This window comes from Lissotriton vulgaris, chromosome 1_1 (genome assembly GCF_964263255.1).
Source record: "Lissotriton vulgaris chromosome 1_1, aLisVul1.2, whole genome shotgun sequence".
NCBI classification, from domain to species: domain Eukaryota; kingdom Metazoa; phylum Chordata; class Amphibia; order Caudata; family Salamandridae; genus Lissotriton; species Lissotriton vulgaris.
The window spans coordinates 1,532,803,363-1,532,812,202 of NC_141685.1; positions in this window are offsets into that span (position 1 = coordinate 1,532,803,363).

Genomic DNA, 8,840 nt, shown 5'->3' on the forward strand with positions numbered 1-8,840 from the left:
CCTTGATGGCGTCCAGGACTTCCTCTCGAGTGATGGGGGAGGACAGTAGGTCATTCCACGCACTGGAGACCTTTGGGAGAGGGAGCCCTTCCAGGAATGTGGATTGAGCCTCCGGGTCAAGAGCGTCACTCGAGTAAAGCGCTGCATAGAAGCGACCAAAGATGGCCGCCTTGTCCGCGCCCCTGTGTTGAACAGAGCCCGCGTGATCACGCACTCCTCCTATGTAATCCCGTTCGCGCTTGTCCCGAAGTTGCCAGGCAAGATATTGCCCTGGGAGTAGGAGGTACGCCGGAGACGTAGAAGAGTAAATTCCGCCCTGTTGTTATAATGGGCCCTCAATTTGTCGCGCACCGCCGTCAGGGGCCGTAAAGTCACCCTGGAGGGGTTCGCCTTGTGGGCCTGTTCTAAAGTGGCAAGTTCCGATTCAAGATCCTCCCTCTCCTCGCGCCGCAGTTTGTTCAGGTGTGCGTTGAGAGCGAGGCAAGTGCCCCTTAATGAGGCCTTACACGCGTCCCACGTGGTATATACCGAGGTGTCCGAAGGAGGATTGAGGTGAAAGAAATCACCGATAGCTTTGCGTAAGGCCTTACAGGACTGGTCGTCCCTCACTAGGGCGGCTGGGAAATACCACTTGCGCCAACCGTCCCCCCCGGGAGCCCAGTGCAAGCCCAGAACGACCAGGCTGTGATCGGACAGGGAGAGTGGAAAAATATTAGACAATTGTATATCCCCCGGAGAGCCTGGCCAACCAAGACATAGTCAATGCGGGAGTACGAGCGATGAACGTTAGAGAAAAAAGTATAGTCCCTAGTCTGCGGATGGACAAAGCGCCAACTGTCTACCAGCCCCATCTCACCCAACTGCCGTTTGGTTTCTGCGGAGAAGACACCAGTGTCCGCCCTGCGTGTTCCAGAAGTATCCAAGTCCCTGTCCCAGACCATGTTAAAGTCACCCAGCAAGAGCAAGTGTCCCTCCACAAAGTCTCCCATCTTGTCCAGCAAGCCCTGCAGAAAACCATTCTGACCCGCATTCGGGGCATACACCACAACAAAGGTACAGAGGCGGCCGTGCAACAACCCCTTCACCATTAGCCAGCGGCCCTCTCTGTCAACATTCACTCCTAGGGGCTGAAAATGGAGGGAAGCTCGGAAGAGAAGGGCCACCCCCTTATGCTTCGTGGCCGCAGACGCCCTGTAGATAAGAGGGAACTGTCTATGGCGGAGCCTCAGCTCGTCCTTCCTAGCCAGGTGGGTCTCCTGAAGGGCGACCACATCCAAGTGATGGTCCACAACGTACTTCCAGAGCTTCTGCCTCTTCTGTGGGGAGTTGAGGCCTTTCACATTCCAAGTTCCAATGCTAATAGTCATAACTCCACGCCATGCATACGTCCGGGTAGCCACACAGTTCAGTCCGAACCCCGACACACACCGGGCCCCAACCCGTTTACAACATGCAGTCAAAAAGACCCAGAGGGAAGGGTCGAGCCACAGACACATCCAGGGGGTCACCCCGCCACTCTCCGAGAGTTCCAGAATAGCTACCGTTCCAAAAAACACCAGGGCCCAAGGGCCCCCTTCACAGAGAAAAACACAAAGCGCAGGAGTAGACTTCAACGGAGTCACACACACCATACAGTCAGCACACAAAGTCGCCACCACTACTCCCCCGAACCCCAACCCCAACCAAAACTGTTCTGCCAGCACAAGTGCCTGTAAGGCATAGACTGACCCACCCCCCACAACAACCCAAAAGTCAAAGAAACAGAGCACAAGGCCCGCAACCTGGAATGTACAAGCAGCAGTTCCAATGGGCCACAGGTCACACGGTCCACATCAGACTGGTATCGGGGTGGGGGCACCAGATCAGAGGCCCCCAGGGCCGATGCCCGGGGTGTCTTCTCCAAAAGTACCATAGTACCCCAGGGCCGTCGGAACAGAGGCGCCCCGGCGCCCAACCATCAAGGAAGGCCGGGGTCATGCCGCTCCAGAGGAATGCTGAGAATCCGCAAGGGTGGCCGAGGCCACCAACGCCACTGCTGATCCCCTCTCCTGCAGGCTGATAGAGTGGTCCGGTCGCAGCCGCTCCGGGGAAGCCCCAACCCGGTGCCACGATGAGGAGTGATGCCGTCGCCGCGAAGGCGAGGACCGCGCTGCTTGCGAGGGCGGGTCTTCCTCCAGGCCCAACAGCTCCCTCGCGGACTTCAAGGACCGGATTTGCACCAATCTGTTCTGCCACCGGAATATAATCCTGAAGGGGTGACCCCAGGAGTAGGAGATGCCCTGTTCCCTCAGATAGGTAGTTACAGGCCCGAATTCCCTCCGTTTCTGAAGCGTGGACGCTGCCAAATCTTGGAACAGCTGAGGTCGATGGTCTCGGAAGCTCAAGGAGGGAAGGGCCCTGGCCTTCAGGAGGATGCGTTCCTTAATCTGAAAATCATGGACACATGCTAGGATGTCTGGAGGAGGGCCTCCTCGCCTGGGCAGGCCAACTCTATGTACTCTGTCCAATTTAATCTCCAGAACGTCCTCCTCGTCAAGCACCTGGAGGAAGAGGGCCTGCACATATCCCCTCAAGTCACCAGCCTCACCGTCCCAGGGGACCGCTCTGATACGGATGTTGTTTCTCCTGGAGCGGTTCTCCAGGTCCTCGGCATACGCCTGTAGATTCAAGTTCTGGTCAGTGAGGCGAAGGACATTTTGTTGAAGCTGGTGGACATCATTCGCCATACTCAGGTCATGGTCCTCCAACACAGCCACCCGTTCTCCAATACCGTCCACATCTCTTCGTACCGCGCGTAGGTCCGACGCCAGCTGGGCCCGTAGTTCGGAAATGTCCTCCTTGAACGAGGCGAAGAGTTCCGACATGAAGGCCTTGGTGGCCGGCGCCTCCTCGTCCGATTGTCTCGCCGAGCCACTCGCTCCCGGGGAGTTTGGTGGTTGCGATGCTTTGGAGGCTGTCTCTTTCACTGTCCTCCCTTTGCGAGGCAAGGTTGACATGGCGGCAAAGCCGGTGAGCAGGGAAGAGCACCCGCGTCACAAGTAATGGCCGCTCGAGGAATGGCGACGTGAGGCCTTCCAGCAGTGGGGCCGAGGAGCGGCAATCCAGGTTCCACGAGGCAGCCGGCCGGTGAATCCTCCGGTCGTCCAAAGCAAATGGTGCACCACCAAACCGACGTCCCGCTATAGTGGAGGGAGCCGGAGGGCTGGGAAGCAGAGGAAGCCCGCCACTCCGGGAAGCCACGCCCAGTCGGGCCGAGCCACTGTGCTCCGAGGCGGCCTCGGTCTTACGCAAGGCCGGGGCTTAGCAGGCCCGATGTTGAAGAGCTCCCAATGGCGCCATACGACCACTCCGGGATCCGCCAAGGGCTCCGGACCACCCCGCTCAGCACCGCCGGTTGCTGCGGTCGTCTGGGAGCGGACTGGGGTCCCGTAGGCAATGCTGTACAACACTTAGCAGGTTGGGCGCCGGAGCGACTCGAAAGCACGTCTTACTCCGACGCCATCTTGGCCACGCCCCTATGCAGCAGCTTTTAACTGCACAATTCCACTTTATTGTAATCTTCATTCCATGTCGACTTTTAGCATCTTTTTGACTTTCGCTTTCATATTAGGACATGAAAAATATGGGTCTTCAGGTCGGTTTTTCCTTCACTTTTGTATTTACGAGCCCATTTCTATGTTCACACGTGAACCGTGAATTCACTTCCGGGATTAACCTGTCTTTTATTTTTACTACTCAGAAACTCACATTGAATACTGTCAAACACACTCAAAGTGATACACGCCTATGAGGCAGCATGAATACTATCTTATGCTGAAAGTCAGGTACGCGTTATGAGTAAATCACTTGCTTTAAGTAAAGCTGTTAACTAATCGGCACCAGTTGTTGCGTTAAGATGAAGGACAATGTTGTTTTTTTTTAGAAAATCACTTTGTCTCCACTATAGCTGTTAAGATATCGGCACTGTCTGTTCGTAAAGGTTAGAACACTAATTGTTTATGCCACGGTTTACTTCTGTATTATTTTCGTGGCATCACGTTATTTGACTAATTGGCGCAGTTCTTGCTTCCACTAGTGTTTTACTTGTCTTTATTGGGTGTTTATGTTTCGCAGCACTCCGTGTGTAATTCACTTAGAGCACTCGTAGTACCGTTTTCACAGTCGCTTGTCTGATTGTTTTCTAGAGAGCTACTAGGTGTACTTCATACCGTTCATTTGATAAGTTTTGCTTTTTTATCGCCTTTTACATTACTTTCACAACCTGGATCGTGTTCCCGCTCAGCTATATAAAACTTAACTAGTAAGTAGTACTCAGGACTTGGTTATTAATGAGTTACATTCTTCATTTAGGAACGAACCCCTGATGAAGGGCCCTGCCTGAAATGCATTGGGTTCCCCAATATATGAATAAGCTTAAACAAATGTAATAATATAGTGTGAATTGGAACACTACATTTTTGGAAAATTTTGGAAATAATGATAATGAATAAAGAAACATCGCCCCCTAATTACTTTTGAACAAATTGAATTATCTCTACAAAAAATAATCACAGGAGTGCCTGTGGGGGCGTTTGGCCTTCTTGGAAACACTTTTTCTTCACTTATAATAGTATACCTCTTGATCAGGAGGCGATACACAGAGGCACCCAAAAAAACAAAGATCAACATTAATTGATTGTAAAACATGGAGTAAACAGGAGTGCGTGTAATTTCATTATTTTTTCACAAATACTTACACATTACCTCTGAGCTAATCCTGACTGCTCTGTACCAAGTTACCCGAGGGTTGAGCAGAGGTTAATTCAGGGTTTGCTTGTAACTTCACGCTGAGAAGAATTGTGGTTCCTGCCTGAGAAGGGTCTAACCCCCCTCAACCAGTTACCCGATTTCTTACAGTGGACAAGAGGAATCCATCCTCCCATCAGCCATTTTTTTCCTGAATGACAATGAGGTGAGATTTATAAGGGGCCTTACGCCGAGTTCTCCTCCTGTGATAGGGAACCCCTCCTCTTCGGTGTGAACTTTCCCGCTTATTCAGCAGCGGCTCCTTCTCTAAGGAAGAGTAGCTTCACTTCACTGCTCTCTGAGCAGTGCAATAAGTAAAAATAAAATGATAATAACACAATGTTATTAACATTTTATTTTTCAGTACTAAGTCACTTTAGGGTGGTGCAGGTCTGGGCTGTCGTCACAGAGCAGGGAGGTAGAGCGGCCTGCATCATATGTGTACATGACAGTTTGGCCAGCCGTCTTAGGATGGCCAAACCGACATGCACACTGAGAATTTTTCCACTTGGCTGTGCTGCACAGCTGGGTAGAGAATAGTCCCAGGCTCCTAGGCACTGTCTGAGCTGCAAACCAGGCCTATCAGACCAATCATGAGACTACTGTGATGCTGGTAATATTATTACCAGCATGACGGCAGCATTGTGATTGGCTCAGAGGAGCCTAGGAACCTAGGTGCTGCCAGGAGTCAGCAAGAACAGAAGAGGACGGTAGGAGGTGGCGACTGCTGGGTAACTGATCTTTTCTTTTTTCTCCCTCCATCACTTCTGCCTTTTAGTCACCACTGACCTTATTGGATGCGATATACCAACCGGCCTCACTGGCGGGTCCATGATAATAAGGAATCCCACCTAGATGTCACAGATGCAATTATAAATGTTGTAGATTACCTTATAGAGATTACATATCATACTACCCCTAACACCGTGAACAAAACGCTATGAATATAGTATTATTTATTGGTTTGAGTATGCATTGGTATTTGATTCTGTTGTTCTTTTAGGCGTTGTTACATTTTGTAAGCGATATTGTGAAGTCACAAGCACTGCATTTTGTGTGCAAGTTATTGTTTACATATCTGTTATAAAAATTATGGATTGCAGCACTAGCCATAACTTAGTAATTCATTTTTTTCAATTTTAACCCCTTCCGTGCTCCAGTCGGCCAACGGTCGACGGGAGCACTTCCTCCCTGGTACGGCCAACGGCCAACAGCCGTCGCAGTTCCACCCACTCTTTAGAACACCCGCACCGCGGCGGATTTGCCGGCGTAGTTAAGGCGTTAATGTGCATACATTACTCTACTTTAAAAGTGTTTTTTCTGTACATTTCTAAATGTATTTTCTAAATATATGTTAAAGTGTTATTACCACAGCTAACCATAACTTAATTTTTAAATTTGTATTTTTCAATTACATTTTGGTTTTAATTATCACATACCACACGCATACAGCTCCTTGCTTCCAACAAACCATAGGCAGCAATGCCATCTGCACATGAACTTTGGCTGTACACAGTTGGAGTTGGCATAACCTAACCTTCTGTGGTTAGTTAAATTTCGCTGAGTATGGGCAAATGCATAGCTTGAGTGGAACGCAACGCTTGGTCTTTTGCTGGACATGGCGCATTCTTCTGCAAACAGACTGCGATTGTACTGAGCAATGGTTGGTCATAGGTAGCCAGGCCATGTGCAATACCAGCATTCTGAAGGCTGATATGCAAGGCCTTCCTCTCTGCTGATCAGGGTTTAGTTGCAAGGCTATCCCTCTACGACAAGATGATGTAGGGTACTACTGTGTGCAATGAGCAGCTATCAGTTCAAAATAAAGTACTCAACTATTGATTCTATCCCACGACAAGGTCAACTTCATAGGGGCACACCGTCCAAATCCCCTAGCTTGCTTTACATAAATCAGAATACAGAAGGAGCATGAGAAATAAAACATGAAATATTATGATGCCAATTTCCAAGAAGTAATCCTCCAGTCGAATGTTGTATGGTTCGTTTTCTTTATTCAGAACAATATGTTGATGTCAGTCAGCTTCCAAGCAGCAGTAATATTATTAATACAACAAAGTTAACAGCCTACGTGTTTCGTCCCCATTTGGGACATCATCAGGGCTGTATATGAGGAAAAGAAAAGAAATATAAAGTCACCTAACAGTGATCCAATTGTATACAATGTGCAATATTGAATTGAAAAATAGTCATTTAATCTATATTTCTCATCATGAAATTTTATCTATACAAAAACCAGATACCACTCTGCCTACTGAACAGTCTAAAAATTGTTTTCAAACAACAGCATGTATCTGAGAACATTCTCATCTTTACATTGCATGGAGAAACCAACTGTGTAACAATTCGAAAATGCTACCCATCTTGGGTCCTGTTCTTGTAATCAAACATTGTATACAATTGGATCACTGTTAGGTGACTTTATATTTCTTATCTTTTCCTCATTTACAGCCCTGATGATGTCCCAAATGGGGACGAAACGCGTCAGCTGTTAACTTTGTTGTATTAATAATATTACCCAAAAACAATAAGTAATGTGTTGCAAAAATATATTAGGATCGTAATATGTAAGTTAGATTCAAAAACATGTAGCCTTCAATATCTTATTTCTGCTGCCCAGTGTTCACATAAGAAAAATAGAGCTGGAGAATAAAAAGTTAGTTCTCATTTTAGAGACTGTAGCTGTAATGCGTTTCTGTGCCCTGTCTTTCACCTTGGATGCTGACCAGCAGCGTGCATTTTGATGTAACAACTTATTTGAATAAGGTACCGTTGATCAGCTACTACATTTCTTTATTACAGGTGGCTTGAGATGTCAAAAGTTGCCTGTAATAGGGAAATTAGAGACTGTTTTTTTATGTAGAGATTGCAGGCTCCCGTGTATTATGAATGTACTAAAGTACTCCCTGCTGTACATTTTAAGGATGTTGCAATTCAATGAGGAGTTCTGTGACCTTATAAAGGAAAGAGGCTGAAGACACTGTTACTTTATAAGGTTATAGAATTCTAAAGTGGCTTTCAATATCCTTATAAGGCAGGGTCTTCAAACTGGGGGGCAAGCCCCTCTATGGGGGGCCTCAAGTGATCTCAGGGTGGGGTGCAATGCTCTGGACAAAAGAAGTATTATGCTGATAACTGCTTTGAAAGTGTTACTTGTAGATTGGACTACCCTAAAAGATCAAATGTAATTGCACTTTATATTATGCTGCTAAAATTGTTTACAATTGTTTGAAATGGCCTTTTTTGCCGGGTGGTCCCCAAACTTTTTGCTTCTTCCTCCCTTATTTTTCCTGACCTGTGGTTGTTGGAAATAGGACTCTGGGCACTTTACCACTGCTGATCAGTGCTAAAGTGCATATGTTCTGTGTAAATTGTTATTGTAATTGGTTATCCATGATTGGCATATTTGTATCACCAAGAAGTCCCTAGTAAAGTGCCCTGAGTGTTCCAGGGCTGGTGATACAAATGCTATCAGTGGGCCTGCAGCACTGATTGTGCCACCCACATGATTAGCCCTAAAATGGTGTCTCAGGCCTGCCACCGCAGTGCCTGTGTGCAGTCTGTGAACTGCCATGTCCTCCTGGAAAGGGTCCCCACTGACCAGGCCTAACCCTTCCCTTTCTGTGCACATTGGTCACCCCTATGGAAGGCCCAAGGTGCCCCCTTGGGCAGGGTGCCGTGTATGTGAAAGGTAGAGCATGTGCTGGTGCAGGTGACATGCTCTGGTAGTGAATTACAGCCATTTTCGTTTTTCACTATTGTAAGGCTATCTTGCCCATAGGCTATCATGGGGAATGCTGGCTACAGTGGCTACCAGCATATCTTCCCATACGAGCAATATAGGACATCAAAGTCTAGTATCCTGAAGTCAGAATTTAATAACACATCTTTTAGGAAAGGTGTTTTTTAAATCCTGTGTTTGAGAACAGCACTTTTAAAAAGTAGCTGTTCTGTTGTCTGACCTTTCTGTGTGCCTTGGCCTGTTTGTGAATTGGCTGTCTGGTTTGAGAGTGGCAGGTGCTGGGGAGCCCCAGGAG